General features: G+C 42.4%; 1 long non-coding RNA gene across 6 annotated transcripts in view; it reads left to right on the top strand.

Annotated features, from left to right (window-relative positions):
* Positions 1–22,659, top strand: part of LOC122221662 — a 69,191-nt gene that overhangs the window by 11,434 nt on the left and 35,098 nt on the right. For all 6 annotated transcript variants that reach the window (XR_006203381.1, XR_006203382.1, XR_006203383.1 and 3 more), the window contains exon 4: positions 16,379–16,464. This is a non-coding gene — a long non-coding RNA (uncharacterized LOC122221662). The remainder of the gene's footprint in view (positions 1–16,378; positions 16,465–22,659) is intronic.

The following is a 22,659-nucleotide window of genomic DNA, read 5'->3' as shown; positions in this document are numbered from 1 at the left end:
TTACGTGGCAAGCAATTCAATGTATAAATATTGCGAACGAGAAAGTCAGTCCCCAAATAAAGACTGGTAAAACCTTGTGATTTATAGCAAGAAAGATATCAAAGTGAATTTTGCTGGGATATTCCTGGGTAGCTCATTTTTGTAGCATGTTTGGAAATGATATAACATTAGAATCACTTTTCGGGATATAGTAATAAACTTTCTCAAAAAGTTTTATTTAACCAGGAAGTAGCTCGCGTAACTGGGAAGAAATGCAAACACATTTTATCTGTAACAGAAGACTCTCTCTCAGACATCAGTTTTACAATCTGACAAATCTAAAAATGCACATCCAGGTCAGTACGAAAAACATTAGTGAGATCTTTTTGCTATAAAAAAATGACTTTCTAGAGACTCAGATCGGGTTCGTATTAAAGAGGACAGGGATGAATTTATTCAGACAACACAAGCCCAGAAAACGTTTGGTGGGTAGTACAAACTGGCTTATTGATGAGTGACTGGGAATTAGACTATGGAATTGGAACCATAATTAACATCTGGAGAAGTATAAAACCATAAACCATTTTAGACCAAGGTAGATTTGTTTTGTTCTCTTCTGTTTTTCCTTCTTTCCTATTTCTATCATGCCAGTTGGAACACTCCCCCCCCCCCTTTACTCTTGAGACCCTCATGAATGAAATGAAAACAAATATTAAAAGACTATAGAGGAACAACACAAGTGGCTTTGGAAATGGACCAACTACAAGTGGTTGTATTCATTGGCTTGCTGGTCAATACCTCCGTCAGCTGGTGCATGTAGGAAGCTAAGGAATGCTTTCTTGTCGACTTGGGAGATCAAAGTTTTGGATCTTGAAAAGACAAGACGTTTGGAGTGGGGGAGGGTGCGACACGTTTAAAAATGGCCAGTACATTGTAGGGCTGCCTTCGGCCACCCAAGAGGAGAAATCGAGTTGGTGTTCCGCCACCGACTCTTGGAGCTGAAGGGCTACATTATGGTCAGCTGACCACGGGGGCTCCCGGGGGGGCACAACGTCGCCACGGGGCACTTTGCTACAGTGCCCCGGGGTCTTTACTGATCCTGAGCGCCAGCCACCTCATCCACCCCAGAGCGGTCCAGTAGTTGGCTGGCTCTTGAATATCACAAGCTGGCTTTTACCCTGACTTGAGCAATTCGGTTTTTTGCCTCTTTAGTAGACAGTCTTTTGCCTTGGGAGGTGAGCCCACAGGGAGGGGTTACTTAGGTCGAGCCTCAAAATGCACACACTGCATCTTTAAGAAATAGTTTACTTGTGAATCAGTAAACGCACTAGACAAAGCGGCCATTACTTATGCATTCCTGCAGACCCTGCAAGGTGAAAATGATAGAATAAACATCATATACTTCATTATGATATCGGTTTATACTTCCAGGGTACACAAAAAGAGGCCATTTCATCAAGCTAATTGCCTGAAAGTAAAAGAGAGAGAACTTTAGCTATTAGTCTATTATGGGGCTTTTTTCTTAATCACAAATAGGGGCCGTGTGTCCCTGGGGGGATGTGTATTCTAATTTACAATTGAACTACAGATCAGAGCAATCAATCTTGGGCAGCACTTTTACAGTGTAATTGCTACAACAATAACAAATACAAAAAAAAAAAAAAAAAAAGGAAGAAGAAGAAGAAGGAGGAGAAGACGAAGAAGGCCTAGTGGAGCTTCAGCTTGAGGTGGAGGTATTTCCAGGCACTAGCTCAGGGTGGGAGGGAGAAAAGAACCACAGCAAACATGAATATGCAATGAGGGCTCATTAGCGGCCTAGTGTTGCCATGACGAATGGCATTATCCCCGGCCTGGTGCTGCCTAAACATGAATTTTATAACGACCCATTTATCATGACTTGTCATGAGCTTCTCTACTGTACTTTCTTCCAGCTCACACACCTTTCCCTATTATGACGGTACAATCTTTCCCTTTCCTATTATTGTTTCCTTTTGTATTGACTCCTGGCTCTCCGAAGCGAGCACTCGAATACAGCAACATGCTAATGGGTGATTTGTGACTTCAAAAAGGCGAAGAAACGAAAACTCGATCGGTCATCCCCCCGCCCGCCCAGCGGTCATGTAATTGAGCACAAAGTTAGACTAAACTTTTCAAGACGTTTCTTAATATGGGAGCTTTCGTTTTACCGGAGCATTCTGACACCGCAGATACGTTACAAATTTTAAATGAACCGCATCGCCTTCCTTTCATTCGTTTTGTTCCCATTTGTTTGTTTGTTTTGTTTTGTTTTATCCTGTGGAAAGCTTTTGATATCTTAAAAGTAGAATTCAAAATTAGAGGTATTTTCCAAAGATCTTGGAGCTATGACAAAAAGGTGTAAGATTGAAATGCTGGAAAGGTGTTTTAGTGCTTAGCATTTTACAGGGGTGGGAGCTGATTTCTCACTTAGACACGCTCTTGCGTTGTTGGGAGGAAGGTTGACGTGTTTTTCCGTGACAACTTCCCAGGACATACGCTTTGTTAATAGTAAAAGACAAAACAAAACATGAGAGCAATGTTCCTTGATAGAAACCGTGAGGTCTGTCTGAATATTCGGCAGGACGCGAAACTGCCATATGCAAAGGCTGGAGTCTTTGCCATTGGCCAAGAGGGTGTGTGAGCTGCCTCAAAGTTAAGGCCAACAGTTCATCAAGGTTATGGTTCCCGATTGGCAGAAGTGCCCTAATTGTAATACAGACCCAGCCAGTGGGATCTATGAGTAATCTATTTAGTGACCATAGAGAGAGTAGTACTAAAACGATTTCTCAGTTCAACCAGGTGAAGTTCAGGAAGGACACAGGAACACAGGGGAGGAGAATCTGGCATTGTTTTGCACACCCAGGGGTTATGGTCATTCCTGTGTCCAATTTGTAAACAGTAAATTGCTGGCCAGATCTTTTTTTTTTTATTAATTAATTTATTTATTTGAGAGCGAGAGAGAGAGCTCTAGCACGCGCACGCACACAAATGGGGGAGGGGCAGAGAGAAGGAGAGTCCGAATCCCCAACAGGTTCCATGCCATCAGTGCAGAGCCCGATGAGGGGCTCGAACTCAAGAACTGTGAGATCTGACCCGAGCTGAGATCAAGAGGTGGATGTTTAACCGACTGAGCCACCCAAGCGCCCCTAGCTGGCCAGATCTTTTTTGAGTGTGGCTGTCTCTCTTGTGCCCCTGGATTCCACATTAACAGTCACGATACTTTTATGTAATAATATTTAAACAATAATATGTAAACTTCATGGTAAAATATTTTATTAAAAAATTTTTTTAATGTTTTATTTATTTTTGAGACAGAGAGAGACAGAGTATGAACGGGGGAGGGTCAGAGAGAGAGGGAGACACAGAATCTGAAACAGGCTCCAGGCTCTGAGCTGTCAGCACAGAGCCCGACGCGGGGCTCGAACTCACGGACCGTGAGATCGTGACCTGAGCCGAAGCCAGACGCTTAACCGACTGAGCCACCCAGGCGCCCCTGGTAAAATATTTTAAATGTTGATGATCATGTGCATTTGCAGTTGTGGTTCCAGAGTTCTTTCATGAGATCCTCAGCTTTATTGGGGGCAGGGTTATTATTCCCGTTTTAAAGAGGTAAAAATCGAGGCTCAGTGCTTAAGTGACAAACTCAGGGTCACACAGAACACGAAGGTGCTGAGGCTCACCAAGGCTTTACCTTGCTAGTGCTTCTCTGACCCAAAGTCACCAGAGCAGAAATTGTTCCCAATGTGTCATCTCTTATGGGACCTGGCAGCAAGGGAGTGAGTTTGGGGAAGGAGCCGGTTGAAAAGATGGCCGCCATTTGCATTTGAGAGCTGGTTATTCTCAACGACTTACCAGAATCGAAGTTAGCACGCACATGTCAATTAAAATTCCATCCATTTAAGCTGTATTATTTTTCATCATTAAAAAATGCAGATAGGAAACTTTCTTCAACCTAAAGACTTGGGCACCGTTCTGGCTGGTGTTCCTGTATTTTGAGTCCGTTGAGGACTCAGTATTTTCTGAAGAAAATATCTTTGTGTTTTCCCCTATGAATGAATTAAACAGGACTGTTAGACATAATTTGGTGGGGAAGGGCCTCAAATATTGGCAAATGATATTAAAGAACGTTGTGATTATGACTGAGCAGATTAAGACCATGTCTATATGACAGCAAACATCTGGAGCTTTAAAAACATCTGGGTTTTTGACTCTTATTTATCTGGTGGTTGGCATCATGGACAGAAAGGGGGAAAAAGAATTTAATGCTATTACTGCTGAATTAGACACAATTTTTATATTTAGTTAATCTGCAAATATTAACTAATTATTCTATTTCACATAACATTTAATGAAGAAAATTTTTCCACCAGGCCAGTAAATACCGAGAGAAAGATGTAATTAGGTGATTTAAGAAAAAACTTAGCTTGAGGCATGTTTCAATCTTGGTCATAGTTTATCGACAGCAGTTTCCTTGGGCCAAAATCTTTTTAGGTCTTTGGACACTCTTTTTTTTTTTTTTTTTTTTCTTTCAGGGAGTAGAGTCTCCATGTATTATGAGGATCTGTGAATTTACAATGTGTTTTGACAATAGTAAAGTTTTGTAAACACTTAATAACATATGAGATACATCTAGTAACAGACATTTTCTTTGCCAAGTGAATGATCTGGCCTGATAAAATCAGTGTAAACCCACTCTCCACCCGGCCTCCTGACATGCCCACAGCTGAACCCCCAAGAGGAATGGAATGAAAACAGGTCTTTGGGGGCAGCTGGATGGCTCAGTCAGTTAAGCGTCTGCCTCTTGATTTTGGCTCAGGTCATGATCTCACGGTTTGTGGAATCAAGTCTGGTCAGGCTCTGTCCTGGCAGCATGGAGCCTGCGTGAGATTCTCTTTCTCTCCCTCTCTCTCTCTCTCTCTCTGCCCCACCCCCGCTTGTGCTCGCTCTCTCCCTCTCTCTCAAAATAAATAAATAAACTTAAACAAAAAACCAAACAACTAAAACAGGTCTTCAAAGACTTGACTGCAATGAAAAGCACCTTCTGTGACTGACCTTTTTGGTGATCTCATCTAAAAAAAGTTATGATTATTGAGCATTTCCTCTGTAGCTTATTCTCAATCCAATCAGTTCTAATGAAAATAATCTGCTTGCTTTTTATATTCTCAAGTTTTCGAAATGATTAGCACTTCCTTGAGATAGGCCATTAATTGGACACACAACCCAGATAAAAAGGCTGAAACCCGGGGAACATATAAAAAAACATAAGGCTGTTGCAATTTAAGTGGCTTCAAAAGATCTAATTTGATTTTTAAAAGCAATTCTGCAGATGTGAAAATTAAAGGCACGCAGAAACAAGATATGTTTTAATGAATGTGTAGGTAAGAAACATTTAGAGGTTTCAGTGGCCTTCCTCTGAATTTTTATTTTTTTTTTAATTTAGCGGTTAGGTTGGAAAAACTGAGCCTGCAACATGATAGAAACTGCTGAATTTTATGGGTTGCTGTTTCTTTTTTGAACTGCCCTGTTTTTCTTGCCCACCGTATTTCTGGAACAACTTGGTATTTCCGGGTGCAGATTTTCAATCCTAGTACCCATCAATCAGATTTCAAATTCTAATAAAGTGAAAGGGTCCCTCCATTTGGTTTGTCTTGGCTGCCCCCCCCCCCCCCACCATGAGCAAATTGTATGCTGATTCCTATTAAAAAAAAAGGAAGAAGAAAGAGAAGTGGTGGCGGGGGTGAGGGGGAACCTTCTCGTGGCTCTAATGACATCTTCAGTCATTAATGAGTTAATAAAAATCTCAAAGTCATCTGGGGCTAGATAAGGAGGAAGAAAGAGAAGTATTGTACTATAATGACAGGCTCCCTGACTGCCCTCGGAGATGTCATGGGTCAGTCATGTTAAGAATGTGTGCGTCCAATCATCTGCTGATTTTTATCAGCAAGCCTTCCAGCAGGAACTGACAAGGGCCAGTTTGGGAGTCACAATGAATAAACAATGACTTTTTGGATTGTTGGGGGCTGTGTAATAGAGTGAGGGGTTTATAGGTACTAAAACATGGTGACATTAGCAATCAATATACCAATTACTGGACAAGTTATTGGATGAGGCATCCCCGGGTCCTCAGCCTTCCTGCACTTTGAAGAGGCCTGGGGCAGGCCTCATCTCCTGGGAGCTTGTTGGAAATGCAGATTCTCAGGGCCCTCTCCAAGCTGACCAAAGCAGGAGCTCTGGGCGCGGGGCCTCGGAGGTCTGTGCTCCCAACACGGCCTCTGGGGGACCCTGAGGCACCTTACAGGTTTGGGAATCGAAGTACAACTTCGAGCCAAAGATCCTCACCAGGGCTTATGCTGTCCTCTGTCACCCCTGATGCACCACATGATGCCTTTGTTACTCAAACAAGTTAAGAGGCAGAAGTGTGCAAATAAATGATTTCCTTAAAAAATTAAATGAAGGTAAATCCCGGCTTATCTCTAGAATTACGTCACTCTCCTACGCTCGCACAGGTTTTCTTGAATGATCTTGATGCATGAGTGACTTTGATTCTAGAAACCGAAGAAGAAACATGGCTTTTGAAATCCATTATTTGCAATAGAGAGGAGGGACGCCTGGCTGGCTCAGTCGGTTAAGCATCTGACTTCGGCTCAGGTCACGATCTCACGGTTCGTGAGTTCGAGCCCCGCGTTGGGCTCCGTGCTGACAGCTCGGAGCCTGGAGCCTGTTTCGGATTCTGTGTCTCCCTCTCTCTCTGTGCCCCTCCCCCGCTTGCACTCTGTCTCTCTCTCTCTCTCTCTCTCAAAAATGAATAAATGTTAGAAAAGTGTTTAAAAAAATAAAATAGAAAGGAGAAGTGACTTTGTGAATAATCCTCATAGGCCAAAAATAATCCGTAAGAAAAAAAAAATCAATGTATGTGGAACATTCACTTACAAATGGAAATAATACTCATCTGGGCATTCAATGCCATTCTCTTATTTTTGAGAGAGAGAGAGAGAGAGAGAGAGCAGGGGAGGGGTAGAGAGAGAGAGAGAATCCCAGGCACCAATGGTGCCAAGCCCGACGTGGGACTCGAACCCACTAGCCGTGAGATCGTGACCTGGGCCGAAAGCAAGAGTTGGACACTTAACCGGCCGAACCACTCAGACACCCCTGGAGTATTTCTCTTATCTTGGCTGAGAATCTTACAGAAGGGGCAGCCCAGAGCTTGCTGAACTTTCCAAAGAGGTGGGCTAGTCAGCCAGACAGGCAGTAGGTTTAAATATCTTACCCTGAGTATGTTTTACAGAACAGTTCCGACGCTCGAAACATTAATACAAAAAGAAGTCCGGGTCAAGCGAAAAACTCTAGGTTAAACTGAGTCAAACCGGATGGTTTGCAGCAGAGGCCTCTAACACGTTACCACGCACTGTAAGTCTCCAGGACAGCGTTGCCCAATGGATTTGATCGACAAAACCCTTTCGCGAAGGATAATCTTAGAGAATTAGCGTTTCAAGGAGTAAACTTTAGGAAGCATGGATTCAAATGTTTTAAGATGGCAAACACCTGTGGGCACAAGGTAGTTATTCTCTGTGTTGGACAATAATGGACCGCTTTCTTTGTTATGATTTATTAAACCCTCTGTGTCTGACATCAACGTTAATTACGTGGTGGCTTAAAGCCAACGAGAAAGTTCACGTAACCATCACCAAAGAGTTAAATAAGTTGTCCAGCTGTTGATGGTCAGGTTAAATTATCCCTGAACTTTTGGCATATCTCCCAGAACAGGTACTAATTTAAAAAGAGAGAGAGAGAGACAGAGAGACAGAGAGAGAGAGAAAAAAAAAATCTGGATTTTACTGGTGAGATTCCATTGCGTTTTCACAAATGAGAGCTAATTCCATGGCTACTCCCCGTATGGACCCCAGAAACTCCACACGAAAGGAGATGCGAACCTCGCCTGATCCTGGCGAGCCCTTCTGTTCCCCTTGGACAGTATTGCCCTGATAGTTTCCGCCTCCCTGGGTTCCAGATGGCTGTGGCTATGGGTCCACCTTGGTTTCCACACTGGCTCTTCCTGAAGGTGATAGGTGGTTGGGGAAAGGGCACTAACGGAGGTCAGCCCAGTGGAGATCTTAAGCACATCCTTGGTTGTAAACCTTCCTCTCTCGAAGTTCTTACAGAGCTGCCTGTTCATGCCAAATGTTAATTCTTGCTGGGGACGTAATGTCTAATAAATGTTATGAAAGAATATCATTTTTCCCGTAGAAGTGAAGGTGCTTTGAAGGGCAGGGTAAGAATGGGATTCGTTTCCCAAGTAACATCCGCGGGTCACGTGCTGGCCTATAAATTACTTCTTTGCTAACCCGCCCCCCCCCCCCACCCCGCCTCGATTGTTACACCAGCCTTGGAAGCAATTCTCACATGGAAGGAAGAATGGGACTTAACCGGCATTTGCGAGATGTGCAAAGATGAAAAGTAAACAAACAAAAACCCTAAACATAAGACAACCCCACCCCCCGTGCTAATATTTGTCGTCTTTTTTCAACACGGTCCTGCAAGTCCGCGCAAGACTCAGAACTCATTAGGAGATGTCTCTGAATGAAAAATAATGGGGCAAATTCAGCTTTGGGAGGTCTCAAAGCCCTTATTTTCATCTCCTTTGTAAATATATCCCTGTTGACACCACATGTGTTTCCCAGCTTTGGAGACGCAAGGCCTTTGCTGGAGAGGATTCACTCCACACCCTGGCAGGAAAGAGCAGGGGTTCAGCGTAGTTAACTGAGGTTTACCCACCAACTTGTCTGGTTCGTTACGGAGTGGAATATTTCTCTCCTTTCTATTCTTTGAAATGGTTTGAATTAAAATAGCTTACTCAAGGTCACTGGAGGCATATGGTCCTGCTCAAAACTTTAAACAAAACATTAGTTTTTACAACCTTTTGTAATTTGGTATTGTATACAACATGGTTATATGCAGAGATTCTGTAATCTTTTCAGCGGTGACAGAAATATGAGAAGCAAATTTATAAGCCATTTAGTGAAGCATTTAATCAATTTCATGCATAGGAAATAACTCCGATTGCTTTGCTTTATCAATCTTTCTCTCCGGGAGAACTGCAGTCAACGCGATCTCCAGACACTGGCTGGGGGGTGGAGGGGGTGGGCTTGGGGGGGGTGGGCAGAGAGCAGGGATGGGGTGGGGAGGGGTGGGGAGTGTGCACAAACCTTTCGACTCACTTGAGATATCAGGGACTTCTGAAGTCTGACTAACAGGGCTGCCACAGCATCTCTGAACCTTCTGGAGGCTGTTAATGTATTTCAGAAAGAAAGTACGGGGTCTAATGTTTACAAGAAGTTTTTCGAGGACTTTTACTGCAGAGTTACTCATTAAACACCCTTTCTCAGAGTGACTCTCATGTGCCCGGGGTGGCAGACTGTGTCCAGCTTTAGGCTCAAAGAAATGTCCGGTGGTTATTACTTCCAAACACATGAAAACTAAAACAACTTACACTAAAGCTTACTTCTGAATCAAGGAGTCAAAGTTATGCCTCAAATAACGGAAAAACCCATCACTGTGGTCTCTTACAAGCAGAGATAGCTTAGCATTTTCCAGATTATTTGAATGGTCTTTTAGGGTTCATGGTGGGATTCTCTTCTGAATTGCTTAAAAGATTAATCCAGCTCTTGGCTACATGGTGGGTTAATGTTTTCTTTTCTGTCATGTGCTTGAATCCCTCTTAGAACACTTTACCCCAAACACCATCAGGTTCTGAAGCGAAAAAAAAATCCTGAGGGAGCAGACGACGGTTTTGCAGGAATCACTATCTGCTAAACCATATTAAAGTTGTATCAGCTCTACTTGTCCTCAAAGATTGGAAGTCATATAAAGGTACTGTAGACATAGTTTCTAATTTAGAAAATAATTTGCTTCCACTTATTTCTGAACCTAGAGAAATATTCCAGTGAATAAATTCCCATCGAGATTATTTAGTTCTGATTTTAAATCAGCTCTGTGCATGGATCTCATTTCCGGGAAGACAGGTGTTTCACATCCCCTTTTAAATGTGACATACACAGGGATGTCTCTGCATTGGCAATTCAGTGGCGTGCCATTGGTATTTATTTTGCCGTGTTATTTAAGCTGTGGGGACCGCACGATTACATTGACCAGAGTTGCCTTGGGAATCCTGGATGAAATTGGTAGCTCTAAAGGAGATTGGCCAGTGGAGGTTTGCATGTCTATTGTCTATCTACCTATCTACCTATCTATCTATCTATCTATCTATCTATCATCTATCTATCTACCTATCTATCATCTATCACCTATCTATATCTATCTATCTATCTATCTATCTATCTATCTATCTATCTATCATCCATCTACCTATCTATTATCTATCTATCTATCTATCTATCTATCTATCATCTATCTACCTATTATCTATCTATCTATCTATCATCTATCTATCTATCTATCATCTATCACTTATCTATATCTATCTATCTATCTATCTATCTATCTATCTATCTATCTATCATCTATCTACCTATCTATTATCTATCTATCTATCAATCATCTATCTACCTATTATCTATCTATCTATCATCTATCTATCTACCTATCATCTATCACTTATCTATATCTATCTATCTATCTATCTATCATCTATCTATCTATCTATCTTTCCATTGCTAGTCAACCCTTAACTCTTGGATTAAACCAGTGCTTCACTGACTTTATTTTTTTTTTAATTTTTAAAAATTTATTTATTTTGAGAGAGAGAGAGAGGGGGACAGGATGGGCAGAGAGAGAGGGAGAGAGAGATAATCCCAAGCAGGCTCCGCACTGTCAGCACAGAGCCCGATGTGGGGCTCTATCCTACAAACCACGTGATCATGACCTGAGCTGAAATCTAGCGTTGGACACTTCATCGACTGAACCCCCAGGTGTCCCCTCCCTCACTTCAGAAAGGAAAAAAAAAAAGGCATCATTTTAGAGGAAAGATGTCTTTGGCATAAGAGCAGATATTTGGTGGGGAAAAAAAAGCTCAATTCCTCTGGGCCAAGGTATTTAACATTTTTAAACGAATTTTGAAGCTCAGAGCAATTACCATACACTTACTGTCCTTGTAAATACTAGAGTTTAGAGCATAAGGCTAACACTCTCCCTGCCACTACCTGCAACCTGAGTCGTTTTCTCCAGCTTTCTTGATGTGACCTATGTTAGCAAAGGCTTGCTTTTGTCTTTCCAGCCAGAGAAGCCCTAAAGAGTGTGTCATAATCGGCAACATCTCATTGTGCACTGGCTATTTTCACTCATCAGTGTCTTGGAGGTTTGGGCGTTGTGAGGAGAAAGAGATATACACCATTCTTTCCAAGTGCTTCAGGAATTTTTCAGGGTACGATATACCAATGCCCATCAACGCTCATTGAGTTATTCCTATACGCTGTACACATATCCTTCTACTGTGTTACACTGAATATGCTTGGACATACTTCCTTATGTACTCAAGTATTTCCCATATGCTTCCATGCGTAACACTCCTAATGCTCATATGCTGTCAGTATTTTCTGAGCATGGGCACCTAACGTGGAATTGCTGGGGATGTATATTTTATTTTCCTACTGCCAAACTACCTAGCAATTCTAAATGAAAGTCCTCCTAGAATCTCCGATTCCACTCAATTCTACTCAAGCCTACATGCCACTTGGTCACTCTCGTTCTTTGTTTAAAAATGTTGCCTTTGGGGCGCCTGGGTGGCTCCGTCGGTTAAGCATCCGACTTCGGCTCAGGTCACGATCTCGCGGTCCGTGGGTTCGAGCCCCGTGTCGGGCTCTGGGCTGATGGCTCAGAGCCTGGAGCCTGCTTCCGATTCTGTGTCTCCCTCTCTCTCTGCCCCTCCCCCGTTCATGCTCTGTCTCTCTCTGTCTCAAAAATAAATAAGACGTTAAAAAAAATAAAAAAAAATGTTGCCTTTGCTTCTTCAAGAAGATGGAAACCATCTAAAGAGCTTTCTCACCGAGTTGTCCTCGTGCCACGGCAAGTTGGGCGGGGCAGCCCAGTCACCTGCCAGATGTCTAGAAATTGGGCTTTTCAGGCCCACTGAGGTGGCCGGCTAGTCAGGGATTGTGCAGCATGGGTCACAGCACCGGACCAAACTGAACCCACTATGAATCCTTTTCAAATGGGTTCGGAAAGTCAATCACATGTTTCTATTTCAACCATGACATTGATGCCCAAATCAAACAATTGTTTCGGATAATTCATACTTAAGGCCTGCAGGTGTTTAGCGTTTGAGGAGACAGCCTTGCGACAAAGGTGGTGTTTGCTCAGGACTTACGGCCTGGGAGGGACATTGTTCTGGAACAAGCTGCCAAGAACAACTTTCCTTGTCCCCTTCACTCAGTGAATTTCTGTTCCTCTCTGCAGTACCTCATGCCCATGTTCTCCTCTCCATCTTCATTGCTGCCTCTTCAGACCCTCCCCATCCCCACCAGCTCTTTAAACAATATGGTAGGTCTGTATTTACCCCAGCACACCCTCCTTTTTTCCATGCATTGCATCCGTTAAATCCATGAAACAAATCTAGTTCAGATTAGTTCTTGTTTACAATATTTTCTTTTCTTTATATATTTTTTAATGTTTATTTATTTTTGAGGTGGGGAGGGGCAGAGAGAGAGGGAGGCACAGAATCCGAAGCAGGCTCCAGGCTCTGAGCCATCAGCACAGAGCCCGATGCAGGGCTCAAACTCAGGAAAGGCGAGATCGTGACCCAGGCTGAAGTCGGGCGATTAGCTGACTGAGCCACCCAGGCACCCTTACAATATTTGCTTATTATTCAGACTCCTTATTCTACTGCTCAAGGTCCTCCATGATTTGTCCCCAGATCAGTCTTTTAAAACGTATTTTCTCCTCCTTTCTCTATCTTCAGCTTAGCAAAACAGAATGATCATGATTCCTTCAACCTTGCTCCCTTCCTGCTCTTCCCCTGACCTGGGATGCCATTCCCTGAACTCCAGAGGAGAACTTGTCCTCAAAGTGGGGGACTCGATGTGGCTTGTGCCATCTTCCCCATGTTCCACCAAAACCAGTGTCACCATTGTCTGGGGGGACAGCCACAGGTATTAGCACAAGGAAGGGAAAACAGAAATTGGATGTTGGGTTTGTACTACGTAAAATGGCTGGACTGAGTATAATCTCAACAAAGGTTAAGCAGATTCTACGTGATGGATGGCAATGTGTTTTCTCTCTCTCTCTCTCTCTCTCTCTTTTTTAAGTTCATTTACTTTGAGAGAGAGGGCAGAGCCCAACGCGGGGCTCCAGACCACGAACTGTGAGATCGTGACCTGAGCCGAAATTAAGAGTCGGATGGTCAACTGACTGAGCCACCCGGGTGCCCCTATGTGTTTTCAATTCTACAGCCTACAGCAGAAAGTGAGAATGTAATGAAATTACAGCTGTATGAAAATGTTAGGCTACAGCGTTTCTATTCAGTGCTACCTTAGTGCAAGCATCTAACCAGGAAATGGCCTCCTATGTACCGCAGTGAAGCTTACCCAATGGATATGAATAACATGTTTAGTCTATATTATGTATAGTAATTCACGGACGAAAACGATACTTTGGGGTCGCTTAGTAGAACGTATACTTTCGGTTGATTTTTAAGATAAAGAGCATTGATTTTATATCATTTTCTTCATACTTTTCTTCCTGTTCCCCCCCATCTAACTAATGGTATATATACTTAGGAGTAGCCTAATGGAAGTTAGCCACGTAAATCCTGGCCACGGACCAACTTTTCTTTTCTTTAAAGATAATTGGCAATTATTGGGATTGGGTCTCTAAAAACTAGCTGTTGCAACTTATTTCTAATGATGAAAAATTAGAAGCCAACTGTATGTCCAAGAGGAGTAGACTGGTGACATACACATAGCAGATCAACACTGAAATTGCTGTGAAGGCCGTAACAATATTGAAAACTCTTTTTGACATACCCTTAAGGACAGTGAAATGGCAAACCCATATGGGAACCTAACTCTAGATGCAGATCGCCCATGAACTTTGCCAGCGTGGTAGAGTTGCAAGTAATTTTATTTCTTTAACAATTTATTTCCTAGAATGAAATACTGAGTGGATATCAAAATCCAAGCATTGCACCAGCTGTATTGTGGGGCCCCCCTGGGCTGGAGGGAGAGGATTCCTTCCTCTGTTATCCCAGAATGGCGGCGGCTTTCTCCTAAGTAGGGCAGAGGACGCGTTGCCCTTACAAACAAGGAGAAACTGTACCAATTCTCCTTAAGGAGACTGGTTTAAACAAACACTTGTAAGAGGAACCTGATGCTTCAGCACAAGGGTAGGATTCGTCATATCTTCCCCAGCTACTATAAACACACCCTTGTCTCCTGATCTTGATGGATTGATTATCTTGTGGGGTGGGGGGGCAAAGAAAACTAGCAGATGGGATTGCCAGAGTGCCTGACTAGTCTTCAAGGAACTGTAGAAAATGGGAGATTTACTGGAAATTGAGAGATCTGCAAGTGGTGATTTACTTTCCAAAATATTTCACAGGTGACTTTGGGAAATGCTTGAAACACTCGATAGCCCATGAATTAGATGCGGAGTTTCAACAGGATTTAGGAGAAAATCTTAATTGGATGTTTGGTAATTTTTTTATCAGAGGGTGAAGGAGATTTAGAACGTCAGGCTGGGAAGGGAGTTGGGGATAGAAGCAGAGATCATGTGGGTCCCACATGGGTTCACTGAGAACACTCTATGTCAAGCTGACTTATTTTTTCTGATAAGGTGAATACATAGCAGGCGAGGGATGTTATAGACCAGTACTCTTCAAACTGTGATGTGTAGGGGCACCTGGGTGGCTCAGTTAGTTAAGCGTCTGACTTCGGCTCAGGTCATGACCTCGAAGTTCATGAGTTCGAGCCTCGCATCTGGCTGTGTTGACAACAGACAGCCCACTTTGGATTTTCTGTCTCCCTCCCCTTCTGTCTCTCTCTCTCTCTTAAAATAAATAAATCGACTTAAAAAAAAACCTGTAATGTGTGGAGGAAGTTGCTTAAGGATTTTGGTAAGATGCATATTCTGAATCAGAGTGCCCAAGATTTCTCATTCCTAAAAGGCTGCTGGCCCAGAGACCATACTCTGAGTAGCAAGGCTCTAGACCGTGGGCCCCAAATATGGCTTGTTAAAAACCAGATTCCTATTCTGTAGGTCCAAAGGTGCTAATTCATTAAGCACGAGACTGCAGTTTTTCAATTATGATGTTCTCTCCTAAGAAACAACAGCTTTCGACACTGCCTAGCAAGTTACAATATCGTTATAGTTTTGATTACAGCCACTTAGGTATATTTCTAACTGGTTAGACTATTACTCAATCTTTGATGAAATGAATTACGTCTACCTCTGTACAACTTCTTTATCTTGTACGTACTTTTATTACTGCATAATTCATCTTTCAGTTTTGAGCGATTCAGCTTCTCCTATACATGCCCTCCTTCTTGCCGACCCTTAATGGACTTTGTATGCTGTTACTTCTCTCTGAACCGAGTCGGGCATTGACTTGTGCTGTGTCCCTGAGCTTCAGAGGCTCATGTGGCCAATGGCCATGATAATACTTTCTCTATCTACTTTGACGAGGAACAAATCAGAAGAAGCCCGAAAGAGTATCCAGAGCTTGATGTTACAAATCAGGAATCTTGGGTTGTAGGCTGTTCTCTGTCAGATCTGATGTGACCTCAGGCACAAGTGACTTTGTGTCACCAATAGCGAGAAGGTTGTAGAAAGTATGAAGTGCTAAAAAACTGTGTTTTTTTTTTTTTTAGTATTCATGGTCGGAAAATATATTTTTTTAATTGGCAAAATTAACACGCCAAATTGAGCAGCATTTAATTAATATCATTAATATTTCCGTGACTTCTCTCCATTGGCTGTGTTTTTTGGTGAATGCCTACAAGAGGAATCCAATAGATAAGCATCGTTTTCACCTGACACATAGGCTAGATTTCCCCCTATGCAAGATTCTAGCTGGGGACCATATTTTTTGGCCCAAGTTGCCACCATGGTATGTAGAGATCGCTCTCTTTCATGTTGCGTAAGCCCATTGTGACAGCACAGTGCCAATGGCACCCTCCATTTGTGTTTGACCTAGAGTTCCCGTTTTCAATCCCTCTTTGGCTTTGGCCAGAAAAAGAAGTCAATGATTATGTGTCAACTTCGCTGCCTCTAGGGCCACCTTCTCCCACTGGTCTGTGAAATCAGCATTCCTGTGATGGTATCTCATTTATAACATTCTTTGCCTAAACATCAGTGGATTTCAGAGAGAAGAAACACAGACAACTAATTTTTTAAATTAAAAAAAAAGTTTCTTTTTTTTTTTTTTTTTTTTTAGGGTGAGTCTCTCTAGCTGAAGACATCTACTGAAGAGAGTCCAGCTAATTACATGCAAGGATTAACTTCTCAAGGACCCAGAAAAAGGTCAGTTGGAAACGGTAAAGGCCTGAAAGATAGGATGGGTTAAGAAGATGGGCTCCAATGGCCTGGGCTCTTATTCTAACTTTCTTGCTGGGTGATGGTACATAAGTTAGCCTACCTCTCTGGGCCTTCTTGCTGGGTGATGTTAGGTGAGTTAGCTTGCCTCTCTGGGCTTCTGCTTTCTTCTCTGTACAGTGAGGATTAAAGGAGGCAATCGATTCTATTAGAATCTATACTGATAGGAGCAGAAATATTTGTTTGGTTCCCCAGTGTCCTCCAAGTGCCCAGAGAGGTTCTCTGCACATAGTAGGTGTTGGATGTTTACTGAATGACTAGCTTCCTTCCAGAGTGACAGAAAATACGTAAGCCTTTTTCTGAGTTCCCTTCTCAACTTTCTTCACATTCTCTCAAAGTGATGCTTCGTCGGAATATTCTTATTGTTCTCTAGCAGTCAAATGGCCCCAGTATTTTGTTTACCGTGCCAGACCAACACTAGTGGCATAGTTAAAAGTCTAAACATTCCGTGGAGTTTCACATCCTCCAAAATGTTTATTGATTCAAAGAAAGTAGATGCAAATATTTGAAGCTTCAACCAAGTTTAGGCTTCTTTTTTTTTTTTATTTTACTGTTTACAAAACAAGGTATTTTATGGATGTAATTTATACATCGAATAGAAGAGGGCTATTCCCAATATTATCTTTATCTTCTAGACATAAATAACAAACAACTCCAGTAATCAAAATTTACTACAATTGTAATAGATTTTGGCAGAGTTTATGGATTGCATACCCTGCTAACATAACGCCGACTTCCAAAGATAGAGGCCAGGATTTTTAGTTTGGCTTTGTTAAGTGGAAAAAAAAAATCTACTACTGTATTTGTAGCTTTTACTACATTCAAGAGATTAATTTTCATAAATAAAATAGTTTATACCGGCTTCTAATCAGAAAGTTGAAATTATCTGAGGCAATGGAACCACTAAAAACTTGTATACTATGAAAATATTTCAATAATTAATGCATGCTCCATCTAGAGTAATTGACAGGAGGTCATAAACGTAATGGGCCATCTGTGTTTGATTTGTATGTGAAAATGCTTAAAGGGATAGGCAGGTAATTCAAGCTTCTCTGGCAAGGAAGATTTGTTCCAACTCCTCCAAGAAACAGAGCCATTTACTAGGGGGATTTGCTTTCTTCTTTCTTAAAGTCTTTTCCAGATTTCTGCTGGAGCTACGCACTTTTCCTTGCTACTTATTCTCATGCAAGAATCTCCTTTAGAGTTAGTATATGTGGATCACAGCCATCCTCAACAATTCTCCTTGGTTGTCCTGGCCTTTTCAATAGGAACTTGAAAGCCATATGTCTGATTAAAAAAAAAAAATACCAGAGGCTCACTCCAATGCTGTGACTTTACCACTGATTTCGCTCATTCTGACCACTTCCAAAATTTATTTCGCAATTTGTCCTCTTCCGTCAGTTAAAAACCACCTTGCTTATATTTGTAAACAAAGAGGAATAGGGCTGCTAGGAACCTTAGCAGCATTTTTGTAATTCAGTCCTTTGGGAGCGGACCAGAATCACAGTATTTCAAGGTGGAAAATGGTCTTGGTGAACATCAAAGGAGGTTCTAGAATTCTCTACGCAAGGACACCAAAGAGCGTTCAATAATTGCCTACAAGGCTGTCCTGAGATCCAGACCCACAAGTTCATCCAAGAGCACCTATTCAGCTGGCATTTACTGAGCATTTATCATCTGCCACGTGTTGTGCTAAGTAAGCAATGATTATGCTGAAAGCCACGTTGTTTGATGGGTTGAACTAAACCAACAAGGTCCCTGCCTCATGGATCTTACATTCTAGTAAGTGCAACTTTTTCCCTAGACATCTTATAGACACCACGAACGCCATGCTAGAAACCTAAATGTGCCATCTCCCCTAATTACCTCCCTTCTAAAAATCTGTTTCTCCTCCCGTATGCCCCAGTTTGGGAAAATGTGCCACCCAGTTGTTCCAGGCAAAAACCCAGGATGATCCTAGGCTCTTCTCTTCATCTTTCCTCTTCACCAGAGCAACCCACAAGCTCTGTCCGTGCTAACGACCTACCACTGTTTGACTCTGCTCCCTTTTTTCCATCCCTAATGGTAACACCCTTAATTAGGTTCTTTAAAAAAATTTTTTTTAAAAAAATATTTATTTACTTTGAGACAGAGAGAAAACAAGCAGGGGAGGGGCAGAGAGAGAGGGAGGTGAGGATCCCAAGCAGTCTCCGTGCTGTCAGTATAGAGCCTGATGCAGGGCTGGAACTCAATGGGCCGGGCCAAGAGATCATGAACCGAGCTGGTATCAAGTCGGACGCTTAACTGACAGAGCCACCCAGGCGCCCCACCCCATCTTCATTCATACATATACATATGTATGTATATATTTGTCTGGAATATTGCACCAGCCTCCAGTAATGCTTTCTTACCAATCCAGTTTTCATACTGTTGCCAGAATGGTATTGTTAACATAAAATGCTAACATCATTCTGGCATTTCCTTGTAAAAGGTCCTTCCTGGGACGCCTGGGTGGCTCAGTCAGTAAAGCGCCGACTTTGGCTCAGGGAATGATCTTGCAGTTCGTGAGTTCGAGCCCCATGACGTGCTTTGTGCCTAAAGCTCAGAGCCTGGAGCCTGCTTCGGATTCTGTGACTCCTTCTCTCTCTGCCCCTCCCCTACTCTCTCTCTCTCTCTCTCTCTCTCTCTTTCAAAGATAAATAACCTTTAAAAAAAGTTTATCCTAAAAGGCCCTTGCTGCAAGAGTACTACAATTGCCTTGGAGACAAAACCCAAACTTTTTAACATGGCCAAAGGACGACTCTTGCAAATGTGGGCTGGGCCAGATTCTCCAGGGCCACCTCTTGCCACATATCCTGCTCTGTAGTCACATGGAAGCATGTCCCCTGACCACATGATGGGACGTTACTACCTTTGAACGTATAGCTCCCTCTCCCTGGAATCCTTGTGTCTTCACCCATCAAACTCAACTCAGACAGTTGATGCCTTTCTCTTCCACACAGCTGCCCTTTCTTGAAGCTTGCCTCAGTTATTAGTGGCTCCTATTGGAATATTCTGGATTCGCCTCTATGGTAGGTGGCATAGCACAGATCTGTCTCCCTGTCTCACAAGGTCACATGGGCCTGCATATGGGAGATGTATTGAATAGAATGTATTGAAGGATATTCATCATGTGCCCAGCCTTGAGCTATGTCTGGTCTAACACATAACAGGGTTGAAAGCCAATTCTCATATTTGTCTTTAAGTGGGACTGGCAGAAGATGGTTACTCTCTTCTTTCTCCCATCCTGTTATTTATTTGAAACTGATTGTTAAATCACTCCCAGCCTTCTCTTTTCCAGGCTAATTTTTCTCCAGTGTCTTTGGCTCTTGAGTACTTCTTAATATTCAGCTATGTCCGTCTTACAGCTCTTATATACAAATACGTGGCTCTTAATACTTTTTACCTACGCTCTTCAGGTTTTCCAAAAAGCTCTGAGAAAGATACAAGAAAAAAAAATCAATGCATTTTATTCCGGTTTTTGAAATACAGGAGAGTTTTTCAGTTCCACTATGGCATTCTACACAATGCCAATTGGCTAAATAAAAATTAAAAAAAATCCCCCAAACCCAATTCTTTATGTTTTTGACGTGAGGAAGATAGAGTATCTGGATGTTGAACTGAAAGTTTGGTTTTTCAGATACATTTTTGGTTTTGAGCAGCCACAACCCCTCTCTTTCTCTCCTGTAAAAGTCAACAAAATACCAACTATCCTGATTTTTTTTTTATATATGTTAGAAAGTGAGAGAAAGATGACGAGCGGGGGAGAGGGGCAGATAAAGAGAGAGAGAGAGAGAGAGAGAGAGAGAGAGAGAGAGTGAATCTTAAGTAGGTTCCACGCTCAGTGTGGAGCTCGACGCAGGGCTCAGTCCCACGACCCTGGCTGGGATGGTGACCTGGGCCCAAATCGGGAGTCGGACGCTCGACCGGCTGAGCCAGCCAGGCGCCCCATCCTTCTGATTTTTAATCAGAAAATATACATATAAAATATAAATTCAATAAAAAATCTAAATGCGGATCTTTACTATTTCCTGAACACGTGTTCATTTTCATTGATATATAAAGTGCACGTTTGGAATGGTAAGGAAAATGAGAACTTTAAAAACCGTTAATGAGCACAGTTAACTATATATTGAAGCATAGGGGCAGTTTGCATAGGAGAACTCCAGTTATACCAGGAAGAAAATGCAGCAGGCGGGTAAGGAACCTGCATGTGTGATTGTTTCCAACACTGCTAAGGGCACTCAGTGTCCTGTGCTGTGTCGGATGCCCCTGGAAGGGGACACAGGAGCGTGATGTGGGTCAATCTTTGTTCCTCTTCTTGCACTGAGCTTATGCGGCTGATTTTGCCTTTAATGGGTAGGACTAGTTGTTCTTAATTCCATGCTGATGATCTGAAGAATTTTAATGTATTTTTTCTATGTATTCAAACACTAACCCCCCCCCCCCCCCAATATTAAACAGCCACCGACTTTGCCACCCAGATGTGTAGAGTTCAAAACAAATAACAGTGACAGGCCAGAGGCAACTCAGCCATCTATCAGACAAACGCACAGCCTGATGAGACAGAAGATTAAAAGCTTAAGTGGGGACAGTTTGAGCTGATTGAGATAGGTGCAGCTGTGTTTTCCACCAGAATCTAGGTTCTTCTATTGTTTTTGATATTAGGAAAGCCATGTATACTTGTTACAGAGAAAACTTAGAATATGTAAAGAGCAAAACTAAGAACATCCTTAAAATGAGTTTTCCTTTCCATTACAAATAGGCTGTTGGGGGGACGCCTGGGTGGCTCAGTCGGTTGAGCGTCCAACTTTGGCTCAGGTCATGAGCTCACGGTTTGTGAGTTCCAGCCCCGCGTCGGGCTCTGTGCTGACAGCTCGGAGCCTGGAGCCTGCTTCAGATTCTGTGTCTCCCTCTCTCTCTGCCCCTTCCCCGCCCATGCTCTGTCTCTCTCTCCTTCAAAAATAAATAAACATTAAAAAAAACAACAAATCAGCTCTTGTGATCCCATTCGTATATATCCTTTCAGTACATAAAATCATATCCTGTTCCACATACACAGATCTATTTATTTGGTATTATTTTTATGGCTTCAAACGATTCCATTTTCTGGATTTACTAATGTGTATTTAACAATTCACTTTTATTAAACATTCCGGTCATTTCCTGTTTAAAATTATTTTTTAGGTTTACTCATTGTTGAGAGAGAGACAGAGAGAGTGAACAGGGGTGGGACAGAAAGAGAGGGAGAGAGAGAATCCCAAGCAGGCTCCGCACAGTCAGTATGGAGCCTGATGTGAGGCTCGAACTCACGAACTGTGAGATCATGACCTGAGAGCCAAAACTAAGAGTTGGACACTTAGCTGACTGAGCCACCCAGGTGCCGCAACATTCAGGTCATTCCTAACTTTTCTCCCTGTCAACATATTGCTCTAAAATGTATGTAGTAAGACATCTTGATTGGCATAATCATCTCAAGAGGTTGATGTACTTGACTAAGAAACTATTGTTTGTTGAGAAGGCATATTGTGTGCTACAAATCAGTTCATGTATCTTTTTTAAAAAATTTGGGACCTATAGAAGACTGAGAATAAGATATGAGTACATCAAGTTAACATGAGTCTTTAAGTTTTTAATGTTTGTTCATTTTTAAGAGACAGACAGAGAGACAGAGCATGTATACAGGCAGAGAGAGAGGGAGACACAGGATCTGAAGCAGGCTCCAGGATCTGAGCTGTCAGCACAGAGCCCGATGTTGGGCTCGAACCCGTGAACCGTGAGATCATGACCTGAGCTGAAGTCGGATGCTTAACCTATTGAGCCACCCAGGCGCCCCAGCATGAGTCTTTGTTTTAAAAACTTGGATGACATGCCTTGTGAACAAACCAGTTCAGTGTTTGAAAATGATAGGTAAAAAAATGTTTGGGGGCACCTGGCTGGCTCAGTGAGAAGAACATGTGAATCTTGATCTTGAGGTCATGAGTTCAAACCCTACGTTAAGTGTAGAGATTACTTAAAATACATAAAAACTTGAAAAAAATGTTTAGAAAATGGGGTGGATATTTTACAGTGATGTGGTTATAATAGGACAAGGAGTAGACTTTG

The sequence above is a fragment of the Panthera leo genome, chromosome B3 (genome assembly GCF_018350215.1).
Source record: "Panthera leo isolate Ple1 chromosome B3, P.leo_Ple1_pat1.1, whole genome shotgun sequence".
NCBI lineage: Eukaryota > Metazoa > Chordata > Mammalia > Carnivora > Felidae > Panthera > Panthera leo.
This window is presented reverse-complemented; position numbering and strand designations above follow the sequence as displayed.